Here is an 18,242-nt window from a genome sequence, read left to right on the forward strand (position 1 = left end):
TTCTGTTAAATTATATATCGTTTGTAATTTTTAACAAGCAGCGGATCGGAAATTAATTGAAATTAAATTATATGTTTATTACTAAATACTCCCGACCAATGAAATATAATCAAACAGAACTCTGAACACACCTAGGTATTTGTTAAATTGAATAGAATAAAGTTTACAAGTGGCCGTATCTCCTAACAAATTTTTAAAAATTACGTAGAAGAGTGTTTGTAATTACCAAAGTAGTTTACAAACTTTTAAACAAGTACTAAATTTTCTTTAATTTAGAGACATTAAGTTTTGTACGGGAAATAAATTTTTGCTTAATTAGATTGATTATCAGTGTTTAGTATCGAAATTGTTTAATGATAATTTGTTAACTGTGTGTTTCATTTAGTTAATGATCTAAACCAGGATTTCCTAAATTTTAGTAAGTCGGTAATAACTAGTAAAGGGCAAAAGAGGGGATGAGGGCAATTTCAAACTTTTTGGCAACTTTGGAGTTTAAAACTTTACTAGATATTCTTGAGTTGTAGATGAAGAAAAAAAAAGTTCTTAGGTTATTTTAAATGGTAGCCTTTTGAGTAGTCTTGTTGGAGGGGATAATAGCCTTTTTAATTTCTATAAAGGGGGCTAGATAAAAAAAAAGTTTGGAAACCCTGATCTAAACCATTTTTTTACTAAACCATTGTACTTTCGACTAAGGCTTATTAATAACTGAATTCTAGTAAATTTAACTGAAGTAAAAGTATACTGTGGTCAAAAGTTTATAAGTTTATAAAATATAAAATTACGAAATGATCGAGTAAAGAGTTGGGATTTAAAAATTAACTAAAGTTTTAAAGCTAAATAAATACAATACGGTTGACTAATTAAAATTATTAGATTTAATATCATACTAAAATGAACTTTGAATTGATAATAAAATTTACAAACAAAGTTGCACTTGTCAAAACAATTACCATAAAACTACTTGAAATAAAGATTTAAAAAATCTAGACTGATAAAAAAGTGTTTCAGCTTACATAAACTGAGCTTTAATGACTAAATACATAAGGCTTCCAGAATATGTAGCACATACGTTCTCATAACTTTAATAAATAAATAAATAATTCATATAGAAACTAGTTAAAATAACACTGACTGGTAAATAACTAAAACTTTAGTATTTAGGCATAAATAACATACATACCTAAGACATTTTTATAGAATAAAGTAGAATAAAATCTATAAAAACATAATAATTATATTTTAACTGATTATTTTTTAATTTTTGTTCTACTTCTATTATTTATGCATTTATTACAGAGTAGTCTTTATCAGAATTACTTTAAACACATCTGAATGTTTCAGAAACTATATTATTTTATTGATAATTTTCCATATTATAACATAGTACTTCATATACTTAATAATCATTTGTAATAAGCTTTAAATTAAATTATTTTTTTATTTTTTTAGTTGCAAGTATAGAAGGAAAAATCCGAATTTAGCATATTGATATTAGATAAATTATACTAACTCGACGACTGATGGCGACAGCGGCGGCCCGGTCACAAACGATCATGACGACAGTTTGCACGGTGTATTGTCATCGGGGACTCCCCGGTGGATGCCGCTACAGTAACTCGGTGACGGAGATTAAACTTTTGCTATATGTGGACAATTTCATCGAAAACACTATAAAGTCGCAGACGCCGGAGCAGACGATATTGCAGCAGAGCTCTTTATAAAATCCCAGCTTTATTGCTGCCCTGCTGTCAGGGAACGCGGCGGCGAAAAGCGGCGAAGTTTACTTCACCAGGTGCAGCGGGGCTTTTTTGATGAAAACTTTGTATCGCCACCGGCCACTGCGTGCAGGGGTGCAACTACGGCGACGGAAGATATGGATCCCTGCGAGCTTTCCGACAGGAGGAGGCGACCAAGAGACCAGGTTAGCGGCCGCGTGGTATCTTCGCGACGGCGTGGCGCTTGTCTACTTCCGGGAGACGTTTGAAATTGTCGACATGCTCAGGCTGCCAAAGGAAGCGCATATGAACAGCTGGGAAGAGTGCAGTCTATGTCAGATGGGGATGAGCTACTTTAACCCGCTGACGGGCGACGCCAGGCACGGAAGTGTCGAAGCGGCGCTGAAGTGAGAGATGATGTCGGTGGAAGCAAGTTTTGAAGACGACGGCGAGATCACGGTCAAAGCTGAGGACGGGTTCACGTCTCATTCTGGCGTCGTGTCGTACTGGCGCGACGACGAAGAAGGCGAGGTTGGGAGGATTCTGGCTTTGGAGTTTGACAGAGAGAACGAGATCGATTATTCTTCTACTAAGACGCCGAGAATAGATGATAATTGGCTGCGCAGAGGAAGTCAATAGGCTGGAAGCGAAAGGAAAGGTTAAGGAGTTGAAGTTGCTCTGTCTTTCCAAGAGAAAGATTTAATCAAGAAACTGTATTTCTATTTAAATGTATGAGTGAGATATAACAACTTTGAAAAGTGTATAACGTGCAAGTAATAAATTTATGTTTAAATATTAATTGGTTTTTTATAACAGAATCATTCTAATTTATTTTGTCAGTTACTAATATGTAGCACCATTTACCAAAAACACCACGCGCCGCCATAAATTTGTTCAAACAAAACTTTTTTTTTAGTTACCAAACTTAATATGCTTAATTAAACAAAGTTAATACCTCTGAAAATGTTTTTTTCCATTTCAACAAGCTTATCTTATTTTGAAAGTCAAATACAAGCTTTATATATATATATATATATATATATAATATAACACTCAAATCTGTCTAAGACACAGTTAACGATATTTTTCATTTTTTCATAAACTTATATCATCGAGTTTTGTTTATAATGTAATAAATGATAGTTAAAAATAACTAAGTAGTATACATTTAAAAAATATTTTCCAGTACAAATTTTAATTGGTTTTTAGTAACTTTTGTTTTTTTTTTCTAGTAATACAGTTGTTCTTGTTATAATTTTTCACATTCGGTTTTACAAAAATACTAAAGTTTAATCTTTGTAAACATTTTTTTACACGATCGGCGAAAAACAGAATAGTTTTTAATAATTTATTATTAAATTTATATTACAATCTATTTTGGTCCTTTGACCAAACGTTTTGAGCGTATTTTTGTCGTTCATTAAACAATAATATTAACATGTAGTAATTTTTGACTTGTAACGACTTTGTTATCTTAGAAAAAAAAAAAAAAGTGAAAATAAGTTATAAAAGTAATGTTAAAAATAATTTAAAAAAATTGTCTACAAATACAGTAATAAACAGAATTAAATGCTAATTTCAGCCCTAACTTTTTTACTGTTTTATAGCTTTAAAAACTATTAAAAAGCTATTTATATGGTTCTAATTGTTTTTTAAGTTTTTAAACACAACGGAACACGTTTTATGAACAAATATTAATAAACCGTTCAGTTATCAAAACTTTATTCCATACTAGAATTTTGCAGTGGTAACAATTTAAATACTCTTCGGTCAAAATAAACTGTTTATTTTAACAGAAGAGCACCGGTAGTAATACCACCGCAAAACTCTAGTTTTGGATTAAGCTTAAAATCACAATTTTTTTTATCTGAAGCTCTTTAAATTTTTTTAATTGAGCAAAACTATATTAGATTATTTTAAAGTGTTTTTGTTATATGAACAAAAATTAAAAAAGTTTTGAAAAAGAATTACCTTAGTAAGACTAAAAACTATTTCGATTTTAGCTTATTATACATTAAATTAAAAGTATTTAAAAATTATAAAGTGACAGCTTTAACTAACTACAATCATTTTCTCTATAGTCTAAGTACAAGTTTAAAGTTTTATTTTTTTATACTGATAAACTTAAGAGGTTTGTAAAACAAAACTGTTAAAACAAAAACATTTAAGATAGTAGAAAATTTACCTGAAACAAAATTAAATAAAAAGTACATTACAAAATTACGACAATAAACGACATTGTGTGTATTTCCATTATATATTAGAAAATTAAATATACTATAGTGTAGTTAGTAGTCGTTTTTGTTATTTCGTATAAATTTATTAGCTTCCAATTGATCTGTTACAATCTACTTTAAAATTTAATATATATAAAAGTAAATAATTTACGTTTAATTACTGTCAAATCTAGTTTCCAACTTATATCTTGAAGTTTAAGAAAAAATCGATAAAAATACTAATACAGTATTTTCTACGCACATACTTGTATGACTTGATAATTAAAATGTGTAAGTTTTAAGGTAAGTTTTGAGCATTTCTAAAAAGTTTAAAACTGTTATGTATTCTTTACAACACCTGTTAACTGACTTTTAATACATTTAACTTCGTTTAATTTTGAAAGCTAGTATATATATAATTATGAATATAAAAAGTAGTTTTACAAATAACATCACAATTAGTTAACTATAGTCAAGCAAAAGTTACTCTACATGCAAACCTTACATGCTAAAAAAAATTGACTGTATTGCATATTTTAAGATCGCTGTATACAAATCAATACTATCAAACGTCCCACAAAGCCTTCATCATGTCGTAGTTGATCTTGTGATTCAACACGCTGTCTCCTTTGTAATCTTCGTGATCTTCAACGAACCGTCTCATTTTCTGCGCCATCGTGAGCGTCTCGCCTGAAGCTATGCCGCCTAAGTGGCTCATGTAAGCGCTGAGCTTCTCTGAAGTTTCAACGGTGTGAGCTTCACTCTTCAAATACTCTTTAACGAGCCCGATCAGCCCGATGAAGTCTTTCCCGTCGCCGTTTATAATTTTGTCTGCAGATATCAGCACCACATTTCCTTTCTCACCACCACCAACTTGCAGTTTGCCGGGAAAGCTGAACTTTTGCGTCCTGACGGCGTCCCTCTTTTGCGCCTTGTCCATGTTCGAGTGATGCCCAAACAGGGGAGTGGTCAAGTCCACGTCAAACTTCGCGAAAGCCCTGACCAACAGCACCACGAACGTGGCAAAAGCGGCGTTTTCGAAATCGCTCGGTTGAATTTCCAAGACACGGAACTCGCACCTCCAGCCGATCGGCGACTTCGGTCCGGGAGGCGGCTTGAACCTCACCGGTCGATAGACGGAACTGTTCATGTGCTCGAAGTAGCAGTAGCTCTCTTCAGCGTCCGAGTTTTCATTGGACACGAGGAACGGGTCTCGCACCCAAACATGGGCGACGTGCCTCGACACGGCCTCGTCGACACCTCGAGAAATGAGAAAATCGAACACTTGTCGGTCGTACGAAACAGGAACGTCGTTGAGCTTGAGGTGATCTTCGCGCAAGAACATATCCGCCGAGTCCCAACGCGAGCTCTTCACCGTTTTCGTTTCTTCTCGCGTCCGATCGTCGTTGCACTGCACCATCATCGTCCATCTGGTGTCCACGTCTGACACGAAGCCGCGAAAAAAGGGGCTGGAGGCGCTCATGGCCATCAAAATTGGCGAAATTGCCACGAGCTGGTCGTACACTTTCTTGCACTGGTCCAAGTCGGCCATTTAATAAATAAAGTCTTCAAGTTAATTTGTAGTTTTTAAATAGCTTATCTTATAAATGCTATACATTATACTATTTTAAACAAAAATAGTAAAAAAGATTTTTGTAAATAAGTTTTTCATCTATTTTTCTGTAACTTTATTCAAGTAGATTTTTGGACAAAACTATGAAGAGTTTTGAGTACTTTCAACACTGTAAAAGGCAAAAACTGGTTGGATTTAAACTTAAATAACTTTTCAAATACTTTAAGCAGAAAGTAACAAAACCATTTTTGAAACGAAGAAATCAAGCTCAGTTTAACTATATTGAACACTTATTTTGATTTTTTATTGAGCATTTTTTTTAACAGTCAATGGCTGCTTGAACCCTGTTTTCAGCCAACTTAGGAGCAATTAAAATATACTTGACTAGAATTTCAAACGATAAAATAGCACAAATAATTTTTTTTAGCTTTGAAATAACTTTTCTAAAGTTATTACCTTAATTCTGATATATATACAAAAACTAAAAGCTTGAAACAACTAAGCTAAAACAACTTAGCTAAATCAACTAAGCTAAAACAACTAATAAAACGTTTAAACGACCCGCCATGTCCTGAACAAGAGTGACGTTTAGTTGACAAGAGAGAAGACATGCTTTGTTTCAAAGCATCCGTGGCGTGCGACTCGATAACCGAAAGGTTCTGCACTGTTCAAGTCTCGTGAACCTTGGACTAAATATTTTGAATGTCTTTTTTGTCGATCATTAAATTATAATAATATCATAAACAATTAAACAAAAACTCAAACAAAAAATGTAGATAGAAAAATGTCCTAGTAGTCTTTATCAATAGTATATGTATGAATAAATGGCAAGCTTTCACATTAACTTAAGTAAATTGCTATATTCAAAATTATATAGCTTGAGACCTTTCTACTACAATCTATGAAACATTTAAAGTGATACAAAAATTATTTTTAGTAATGTTGTACCTTAATTCATTGTTAGTCATGCTGTTTTTACTTTCAAGTTTTTACTTTATATGAGTACGGTTGAAGTTGAATAAAAATGCACATGGCTAAATTATTTTATTTTTATATACTAAATTTATTTCATGCAAGTAATGAACTTGCGTTAAAGATAAAGGAGTTTGTAAAAATTTAAAATAAATAAAAAACTAATAAGAAATAAAATCATAAATTTATATCTTCTAGTATGTTTGTTACATAATATTTAAACTGACAAGTATAAATAATTATAGTAAAAATACATAACTTAAGAATATTTGTTGACATTAACTACAGTTTTAAACTTGTTTTTGTAACACTTAATCGTTTTTTTTGTGGTTGTTCACTTATTTGTGTTTTACTTTTTAAGAGTTTGTTTTCTTAAATACCTAAATAAATTGTTTCATTCTATTTTTTAAACGATCGGCGTAAAATAAAAGGTTTTTGACTTAAATATACTTTTAACGCGTCAAATTTTTTTTAAACACTTAAAAAAAAAGACAAAATCCTAAAATGAATGATTGAATTTTTAAAAAAGATGTTAACCAAAAAATTTTTTTTCACATATACACAAAAAATAGAAATAGAGTACTAGTAGCAAAATAACTGTCTTCAAACTAAGGAAAGAAAAATATGGTTATTACAGAAGTACAAAAAAGTATAAAATTAAAACTTTTATCAATATCAACAAAACGATATTAAAACACTATTTGTTTTTTTAGGTGAAAAGCTTACTAGCAAAAATTAAAAAAGTAATGAATATACCTAAACATCATGAACTTATTTAAAATTTTTTAGCGTTTGTTGATGTAAAATTATAATTCTAACAAATGAAGGGGAATAAAACAAAGAATTGTTCAAAGTTTTAAAACTTTTTAAAATGTGAGTGGTTTTAAAGAAAACGTTTGTTGGTTTTACCAGCTTAATTATTTTGGTAAACATACTAATTTTTTTTTTTCTAATTATAAACTAAGATGATAATTTTTTAATTTCACTAAACAAAAAAATAAGTTAAATTCTCATTTGTAGTAAAAGTAAAATTCTAAGAAGTTCTTATAAAGTATTTTGTCGCATACCAAAACGATAATTTGATTAAAAATCAAAAACTTACTTTTTTGAAACCAAACCCTACTGTACTTTAATTCTCTTTCATGTGCGTGTGCAATGAAGCGAAACGTTCTAGTTTACTATGACGTCACAAGCAAATTATTACTTGCATGCAATAAAATATTAACAGACAGTTGACAGTTATCACCACTCTTCAGTATAGGTGATCCTTACCTGCGTTTACTCAAGTAGTAGACCAGTAAGATCATCAAATGATGACTGCGGTATGATGATTCTCATATGAGTTATATTCTACCGCGCCTCAATTGGAATCGCAACTCTAATTGAGGATTGTCTGATGCTAGCCATGACTGAAGAGTTTTTATCTTTTGAGAAAGATTTTTAATACATTAAATGCTTATATGAAAATTCCCGGTAAATTTTTCTTATAGAATGCAGTTAAAAATTATTTGAAACAGAAGTAATAGTATCTAGTTTAAATGAAACTTAGCAATACTATGAATAAAATTTCATAAATCAACCATATATTAAATGAGAAAAAGCTGTCTTTTTAATAAAGCATTGTTAGTTATGAAAAAAACTATCAAAATAAAAAGTTAAAATAAAATACTCTTTTTAAACCTCAACCACTGCAAACAAACTTTCGAAAACAACAAGTTTTTTAACAAAGCTGTTTTCATGCAACAAACAGCAGCGCCACAGAAGTCATTCAGGCGCTTGTTTTGACCATTGAAAAATATTCCTTATTCTGGAACACAAGTAGGCACAAGACATCACCCTTCAGGATATAGATGAATAGGTATAGATTTTTATAAGTTATCAAGTTTAAAAATATTTTTTAATATTACGTTATAAATGTAGTCTTTTAAACAGTTTTTTAGTAATTTGAAAAAAAAATTATGACTATTATTATTTTTTAAAGTGTAGAATTAACCTTAAATATATGAAAATAATTTTTTATACGCTATCCTTTTATATTAACTACTAAATTATTGGAAATTGAAAATATTAAACTAAAAAACTAAACAAGAACAAAATAAAGATGTTAAATGAGTATTGTGAAACTTTTTTATATTGAATTTTCTTTCTTTTTAGTTACACCTTAGACCATTGATCTTCTGCTTATTAAAAAGCTGTGCTCATTAAATTACAGAAAAATAAGTACTGTGCTCACTAGACTATAAAAGTATAAATTCTTGTCTAAATTCCCTCTATTTTATTTTCTATATTGATTAGTTAATGTATAAATAATTTGTAAACTGATTGTTTTCGTTATAGTTAGTTTTTTCTAACAGAATGAGGCAAATCAAACGCCAGTTAAAAAACAAACTTTTACTTTACTTACTCTATCTTGTGCAGTATAACATTCATAAGCACACTACTTAGGTGAACACTGTGAAGACACTGGTTCAAACTATATCAAATACTTTTGAAAATAACACGTGATAAAAGTAAGAGCTTTTTTTTAACTCATATACACTGTATAGTTATATACAGTTCTATTTACTACAAAATGCGCTGCAATAAAAAAAAAACTATTTTCAGAGTACTTGCAGCTTCTTTATCAATAAAGTTGATATCAGCCAATCTGTGTCTGAAGCCTAAAACTGGAACTACTTCCTCACAAATAATAAAAACTACAGTCATTTTTACAAAAACTAAATTAACTAAACAGAAACTTAGAATCATCAATTAGAATAAATCTAATGCAAAAATTAAAAGCATCAAAAAAGAAAAGTAGTAAATTTTATACTCACTTATACAAAAATTAAAATACATCAAGCGTACTAACAAGCATCTAGTTTTAAACAAAAAATAACAATTTTTTGAGTAGTCTTTTATTAGAAAACTGTCTTATTAATAAAGCATAACTATTTAGGAAAACACCCTTAATAAAGCAAAAAAATGCTAAGAATTTTTTTTTAACCTCAAACACTACAAACAAACTTTCGAAAATAACAAGTTATTTAACAAAGCTGTTTTCATGCAACAAAAAGCAGCGTTACAGAAGTCCTTCAGGCGCTTGTTTTGACCATTGAAAAATAAACCTTATATTAATTTTTAGATAAACAAGATTTTAGTTCTGAGTTATCAAAATAAAACTTGGAAGTTTGCTTTGAACTAAAGTTGTAAGTCTTATTTAGAAGTGAATTGTTTTTAATTGATAGCCCTATGTAGTTTAAATAAAAAAGTTCCGAGTTATTGAAAAGAAAATCAAAGCATTTTGTTAAATGTAAAAACTGTGAACTAAAAATGAAATTTTATTATATCAAAACTCTCTTGTGAGCACTCGTCTTCTTTGTATGGACATTCTATTTCCCAATTACAAGATCCACGCAAGTCAAACAAACTGTTGAGTACTTTATGATCATAAGACATTAACATGTTATTTTTACTATCATTATAGTAAGCATCCAAAAAAAGAGCGCTTAAATAGTCCTGTTTAAACATCGTAATATCTTCATACTCTCCTGACACAACATCAAATGAACGATTAAACGCAGTTTGTCCTTTAGCACATCTTTGCTCGTCTACATTTTCAAATTCAATCTGAAAGTAGTTAATTGCAACGCTAAATATTATCTCAGTGCTGCAGTACTTTTCGTCAACGCCTCCCGGCAAGTCGTACTCCAAGTTGCACAGCAAAGTAAAGTTGTATTTCTTGTAGTTTAAACCATTAACTTCGTGAAAGAAACGACAAAGAGGTCGAACTTCTGACTTTTCGCACGCACATTCATCCGACAAGTCCTGGCAATCTACTGTTCCATCGCACACTTGGTTTTTGAGGACAATTGTTCCATCAAAGCATCTAAAACACGAAATTTTTCCATACTGATCGAAACAGCTGTCTTCTTGATTAATACAGTGTGTATTGTTTTTGTTGAAGGGTAATTTAGGCTGAGGTACTGTGACATTTTTTAAAATGTAGCCAAAGTCTAAAACATCAATTGTGGGTATTTCACACTTTAAGCCAAACATGTTCATTGAAACAAACTTTTTGATTCTTTCAAGCATCTTGCTTTGGTTTAAACGAATTATATCAGAAAAAGACTCGTTAGTAAACTTTGTTATAAAGTTAGACCGAGCATAAATAAAAGCCTTGTTAGATACAAAATAACGAAGATACGTTTGGTTGTATTTACAACCTTCTATTTCGTCGGATCCATCAATGCAGTTTACGTATCCGTTGTATTTTAGTTTCTTTGGTAAGCACCTACTTTGATCTATGCACAAAAACAACTGGTCGTGCGTGCAGTTTGTGATAAATATTTTTTTTTCTTCTATTCCAAACGGGCAGTCAGAATTACCATCTCCGACCATTTCGTAAGAAAGACATCTGTTGTGTGTGATTGCGTGGTGGTTTCCTGTTTTTAAACCATAGTAACTTAAATACAACTTACATAACTAGTTTATAAGTTAATGAAATTGTATTTTAACCTCCATTTAAGTCAGCAATTGGATTATTGTTCATTGTACAGCTAAACTCGTATTCGAAACAGATAAAATTTTCAACATTTTCATCCGACCCGTCACTGCAGTCTTGTATGTTGTTGTTGACAGAACTCCTATGAACGCACTTTGTTTTGCCTGATTTGCACTCAAACTCGAAACTATGTTCACATGCTATCTGTGAAGCCTGTTTTTTGAAGAGTTAACTTCAAGAGGTCAGTTTTAAAAAACAATTCAAGCACAGTGAGTTTACTTTTTGAATGATATAAGTTTGATATAAATATTAACTTTCTTATAGTCACAACTTGCTGCAAGTCTGTCTTGAAATGATTTTTCGCTTCCATTTCTGTTAACTTTTAACTCAATATAGTTAAAAATCCAATGAGATTCTTTTTTTATGCATGCATAACAACTAAAAACAGTTATTTTGTTAGCACTTCGAAAAAAAAAGTTATGTCTTGAGATTAAAATGATTAATAAATAAAAGTTTCCCTAAACAATTAAATCTAAATGCATACAGTTTTACCTAGTTTGAAATTTTTTTTTTACTATTTAATATATATTTAAACAACTCTGATATTTGTTTGCACATGTTTACCGATGAAATGTGGAGTAGTTCACAAAACTTTCGTCGGTATCTATCTCTGTTATATGCATGCTGTTGTCATCGCACATGTAATACGAGTATTCCGCACAAGCCGCCCGCCTCGTTTTTTCTTCAGCGCAAATTTGTCGTCCGTAAGTGTTCCTGCATTGTGTCTCGTTTTCAGTGCAGCTTCTTGTTGGAATGAAATTTTCATATTCTGTAAAAATATGGCGAGACTTGGTGCAATTTAAGTTATCACTTTGTGTTCTTTTAAATGTTTGTTTTTATGGTATAATAAAACTTATTTTTATAAAATATAATATAAACAAAGACGAAAATTAAAAACTTATCTTAGTGTTGTTACAAGAATATAAAAATATAGATTGTTCTAGCAATTATTTATCGATAATATTATACTTAAATTAGAATACATAAAAATTTTTAGGTACTTGGATTTGGGTAGTACTCAAATAAATAGTACTTAAAGTCATCATCTTTTTGTGTTGTTAAATAACTTTTGATCAACAAAGTGAAAACTATTGAAAAAAGAAAAAAATAGTAGGACATGAAAATTTTAATTTCGAGTTTGTTTCTAATATATGTTTAAAAATATAAAACCTGCAGAATATTTAAATAGTTCTAGGATACTATACAACATAAAATACTTAATCTATAACTTTTTGGTAATGAAAATAATACATAATATACATTATTATATGTCTTGAACTTTTGCTTATACAAGTAATTGCTTTTACCATTGGTATAGTTAAAAAGCTTTGTAAAGTATGCTAAAATTTATAAAAATATAATTTTTAAAATTTTTCTTTTTCTTTAAGAAATACAACTAATCAAAGACTTTAACTATATTGTTATTTTCCTCTAAATGAATTTATATTGAAATTGTAGTACTTAATAAATATTAAACAAGTTACATAAAAATAAAAACAAATTAACAATATTAAAAGAAAAAAAAAACATTTTTAAGTTGTTTTGTTTGTTGATAAAACTATCTCTACTTAATTTTAATCATGTTAACCAGGGGTCAACAGCCTTTGATAGTGGGGGTAAGTTTTCTAAAAAATATTTTGCGAGCATATTAAATGAAAAAAGTCTGATACTTTTAGTATAAAAAGTTGAGCAAAACTTTTTGGCCTGAAACATGCATATTCAGAAACTTTTGGCAGACTTGGCCGCAGTCAGTTTGACAACCTCTGAACCAAAACATAATGACTTTTTTTAAAACTATTACGTGCATTGTAATAATGACCTACTAACAGTATTAAATGTTTTAACCGTAAATTAAAGTCATTAAACAAGTAGAAACAATCCTGAAATACGTTTTTAAAGGTTTAACTTAATCTTAATTATAAAAAAATAAAGTTGTAGCTTGGACTAGTTTTTCTCTAAAACAATTTTTATTTGTCAACCAATTTACATAAAACTCGATGATTAAGCTTTATACAAAATAAAAAGTAAAACATATAGACATATAGCTTTTAGTAGAATCAAATGTAATCAACATTGTTAGATCCGGCGTTAATAACTTACTGACAAAAATCCAAAGTATAGCAAAACTATTATTGAAAACGATACTTGAAATAAAGACGGAAACGTTTAAAGATAAATTACTCCAGTTTACAACCTAAGTTATGTAAGCGGACCTATTTAAATTATAACGTTTCCTTATTTAGTCTAACTGCTTTGTTACAGTTTGATAAATATTTGCTATTTGTTGATTAGTCATTCATTTTTGTTACAATAAAAAGTCCTGTTTGGTTTGTACAGTTTTGAATATAAAACAACTCAAAGGTTTAGTTTAAAAGGAAATCTTTTTTAAGCTTAAACACGTGACATAAACAAACAATTTTAACATGTACATTTTGAGCTAAACTTTGTTGATGTTTTAACTAAAAAAAATAATGTTTTATTAACGAATTACTATATCAAACAACCTCATAAAGTTTTGAAAGCGTTTAAAAAACTTAGACTTTTTGTATAACATAAACTTTAGAAATAGCTGTTTCAATATATTTTTTTTCATAATAGTAGTCTAGCATAGCGTATGAATTTGAATGAAGTAATTTTATTCAACAAAATAAGTCAAATAAGTTTTTTCTCAGAAACGTAAATGTTTAATTGTTTTAATCATTGCACGGTTTTTGACAATAGTAAACAACCTTAATTTACCTAAAAGAGCTTATAGTTCTAATATCATTTGCAATTTTATATAATATTTTTTTTTAATAAATCTCTATACTTAAAGCTTTGTGAACCGTGTCTTCGGTTTTTTGTCAAACAGTGATGTACCGGACCCGGATCCGGTCTTTTTTTTCAAATTAGGATCCTGCCGGAACCGGATCCGGGTTTTTTTTCAAATTAAGATCCGGCCGGAACCGAATCCGGATTTATTTTTCAAATTAAGGTCCGGCCGGAACTGGATATTTTTATCAAATTAAAATTCGGACGGATCTGGAACCGGATTTTTAATACTCTATGTTATTTATAATGCAAGTAGTATAAAAACTACTATGTACAATAATGCAATTTTATATAACTAACTACTAACTAAGTATAATTGTGTGAAGTTTATCTTTTATTTGTTATATCTACCTATATGCTTTTGAATTTTGAAAAATTATAGTTTAAAAAAATTTAGATAAAAGTATTATTGGCTACTAAAATAATTAAATATAAAAAAGTTTATGATATGTTATTAAGGTCTAGTTCAGATTAACAGTTAAAAATAGTAGCTGGTATGTTTGCTAATTTTCTGAACAAAATTTACATATAAGTTTTATTAAAATTGAAAGAACAAAAGAAAAACCTGAAATTGAAAGAACAGTAAAAAAAAACTTCAAATTGAAAGTACAATAAAAAACACTAAAATATCTTTTTTGCTAAATTTATAAACTTTCCATGATTTTTGGCAACCAGAATATCACCTAATTTTAGCTAATATCAGGGTTGCCACTCTTTGATTCAAAAAAACTAATCTGAGTGATTATAAACTTACCTGAGTCAGAATGAGGTTTAGGAAAACCATTAAAAAAATTATTACTGTAAGCTTATAATCAGTAGAACAGCTAGCCACAAGGTTGAACATTTTAAGTAATGTTTATAATTAAGGCTATAGGGGGGTTAAACACTTTTTTTACAAGTTAATCTTATTTAATAGAATACTATCTTAGCTACCATATGCTTTTTATAGCTTTACAAAATTCAAAGTAGTTTTTGTGATATAAACGGACAAAGCCGGAGAGTTCCACAGGGACCTAATAGAAGGCGCAAGCTAAAAACGCGGAAATATTAATTTCACTAAAAATCTATTTCCTCCTAGGTTTTTTAAGCTAGGTACCACAAATTTTCAAAAAATATTCCTTACACAGTTTAAAAGCTTTTGAGTGCTGGAATTTCAAATAATTGAAATTTACAAATTTAATGTCTAAAATTCACAAAAAAGAACTCTTTTTTTTGAAAAAAAGGGGAATTTTTCTCAAAATAAAAAAGTTTCTTAAGTCAAATGATTTGAAATTTAGTAAAGAGTAAACTGTAAAAATTTGAATAAGATTGCTTAAAAACTGTAGGTGGAGGTAGATTTTTAATGAAATGGTTTTTTTTTCGCCTTTTTAGTTTCCACCTTCTATAAGGAAGCTATTGAGCTGGCCGGCTTTGACCCCTTTTATCTCGAAAAATACTTTGAGTTTTGTTAAGCTGTAAAAAGTATCTGGTAGCTAAGATTAAAATCTATCAAAAAAGATTAATTGATATTAAAAATCGATTGTCAAAGAAAAGGGCACACATTGTACAATTTTTTTCATAATTATAATTAAAAGAAAACTAATGAAAAAAAATATATATAGCTGATCTAAGTCATTAATTTTTTTTAAATGTTAGTGGTTATAAGGAAAATGTTTGTTGATTTTACTAGTTTAACTATTTAGTTATACACTCAAAATATAAACATTCAATTTTTAAAGATAAACTAAGATGATAACTTTATTAAATTTAAAACAATACTTTTGAATATAATTTGCTTAAAAAATTTAAATTCTAATAAGTCGTTATATAGAATATTTTGCAGCATACTAAAAGGATTAAACAAAAGCTTAACTTTTTATAAAACACAAACCCTCCTGTACTTTAATTCTCTTTCATGTTCGCGTGCGATGAAGCGAAACGTTGTAGTGTATTATGACGTCACAAGCAAACTATTACTTGCATGCAATAAAATATTTATAGACAGTTGACAATTATCACCACTCTTCAGTATGGGTGATCCTTACCTGCGTCTACTCAAGTAGTAGACCAGTAAGATCATCAAATGATGACTGCGGTATGATGATTCTCACATGAGTTATATTCTACCGCGCCTCAATTGGAATCGCAACTCTGATTGAGGATTGTCTGATGCTAGCCATGAATGAAGAGTTATCACTTTTGAGAAAGAATTTAATAAACTGTATGCTTAATTGGCAACTCACGATAATTTTTCTTATTCATTGTCTTATATAGTTCGAATAAAGAAAATATTTAAAACTAGTTTGCCTGTTTTCGTTTAATGTTTCCTTTGTACAAATGTCTTTTTTTTTTACTAATCAAAGTTGAAATTTAAAAACTCAATCTTTTAATATTAACAACTAAGTTAGTTTTTTTACAATAACCAAATTCATACAGGCTCTATCGTCATATTGTTTTAATTAAAATTTCTAAAGTCATTATCGTCGGAAAATTAAAACATCACGTCAGCAATCAAGTAAACTTTAAAAGTTTGTATATTTAAGTCATATTGTTTATTGAAGGATAAAAAAAGCGCTCAAAATGTTTTGTCTAAGGATTTGGTGTACAAAGGAGCTTTTCAGTTATCAAGTCGTACACCACATGCTTATAAAGTTTCTTACGAGCTATTACATATAGTTTTTTTTATCATCAGAATTTGAGATATTTTTGCTCATTTTTTGAATTTTTGTTTTTATCTGACTGTTTTTAGTTTTATGAGCTAACTAAAACGTTACTTTTTATTTATTAAAAAAAAAAGAAAACTAGAAAAGAGACAAACTGTTCATTGTTAACACCAGCAATACAACCTTAAACTATGTATGTTTTTTGTAAACAAAAATACGGGGTGGGCCATAAAAGTAACAATTTAATAAGTAGATTTAATAACACCTAACTAAAGTCCTTTGAACAAAATTAGGTTTTTTAACAGGTAAAAGGATATTGTTAAAGTACAGAAAAAATAACAGTTTTTAGCACTTGACCAACTTCTGATAAGTAATTTGAAATATTTTGTGGTAATTTATATTAGATAAACTATAATGTGGTTATTTCAAAAGTAGTATTAATAGCACGTGTCAATTCTTATTTAAAGTTTCCAAAAGGTATTTTCATATTTACCCTGAAACTGAATCCAGAACTGAATTATGTAAGCAAAAAATAATTTTTGTTCGAACAGTTTGTTTATGTAGTTGAATCTTTATTGATTACATTTATACTCTATCTATATAGCTAAATAGTACAGTTGTGTTACGTTTTTATTTGTTTAATTAAACGTTTGCTTTATTTAATTATTCATTACAATTGTATTACATTTTATTATTTTCTTAAAGATTTAAAATAAGTTAAAATATTAGTTAAAAATAGATATTTAACTAATTTTTACCTTTAGTTAAGCGCTGTTGATCGTGGACAAAAATTTCTTCTGTTTATTTGTCTATGTTTAACGAATATTAAAAAAATTTTTTTTATTACTTTAGTAAGAAAAAAGTATAACGTATGTAGAGAAATTACTTAACAAATAATATTGTTTTTTCAATGTATCAAATAAAAGTTTTTAATAAATACAATAAACTTTAAACAGCTCTCTAAGTTATATTTTATTACTATTTCTCTTTTGGTGTGTTGGTCTTTTTAAAAGTAAAATTTGTCTTTGGTTAAACTATTTAGTGCTGTAGCGCTGCTAGTGTTTATAGTATTTTAACTGTAGAAACGAAATACAAACAATGCTAGTTTTACAAAGCTAAGTTTTCTAAAGTGATGAAAAGCATGTAAATTATAATTTTCAGTCTTTATCACTAATATCACATTTATAAAACTTTATAATATAATTTTAAGTTAATTGAAAAAAATAAAACTAAAAGTATCAAAAAATTTGGTCTAAGGACCTGGTATACAAAAAGACCTCTTAGTCATCTAGCTGTACACAACACCCAATAACTAATCACAATATGCAATGCCTCTAATAACAGTTAAATATACTTATTGACTTTTTGATTACTTTAAAAATTTCTACACACAGTTAATAAAAAGTATATTGAAAAATTTATTGCATAAATAAACAATTAAAACTTCAAAATAAGATACTTGTTTGGGGATTTGAGCTTCATTATTTTCCCACCCATTGTGGTTTTTAATGTTGAAATTTTACTGAGTATTTGCTAAATGATGTATCACCAAGGGTTTTTTTTTTCATTTAAAATATATATTTTTTTTTGGTTAGTTTATGTTATTTTTAAAGGGGCAAGTGAAATTACACATGTTGAAACACTTACTTGCTTGACCTTCAAAAAATGTTAATTGTAGTAGAGGAAAGAGAAAGACTGATATTTTTCTACCATAAAAAAAAACAAGTGTTTTAGGTTAAAAATAACTCACCCGAATATATTTATTATAGC

At 28.8% G+C, this 18,242-nt stretch overlaps 2 non-coding genes and 1 pseudogene across 2 annotated transcripts; 2 read left to right on the forward strand and 1 right to left on the reverse strand.

Annotated features, from left to right (window-relative positions):
- Window positions 1-4,496: 4,496 nt before the first annotated feature.
- LOC145844888 (glutamate--cysteine ligase pseudogene) lies at window positions 4,497-5,483 on the reverse strand (annotated as a pseudogene).
- Window positions 5,484-7,725: 2,242 nt separating this feature from the next.
- On the forward strand, window positions 7,726-7,874 carry LOC145845305 (U8 small nucleolar RNA). The gene has a single exon (XR_014370348.1). It is a non-coding gene; the product is annotated as a U8 small nucleolar RNA (small nucleolar RNA).
- A 7,957-nt stretch (window positions 7,875-15,831) lies between these two features.
- On the forward strand, window positions 15,832-15,980 carry LOC145845301 (U8 small nucleolar RNA). The gene has a single exon (XR_014370345.1). It is a non-coding gene; the product is annotated as a U8 small nucleolar RNA (small nucleolar RNA).
- The last annotated feature ends 2,262 nt before the right edge of the window (window positions 15,981-18,242 follow it).

This window comes from Thalia democratica, chromosome 9 (assembly GCF_965202585.1).
Source record: "Thalia democratica chromosome 9, ktThaDemo2.hap1.1, whole genome shotgun sequence".
Classification (NCBI taxonomy): Eukaryota; Metazoa; Chordata; class Thaliacea; order Salpida; family Salpidae; genus Thalia; species Thalia democratica.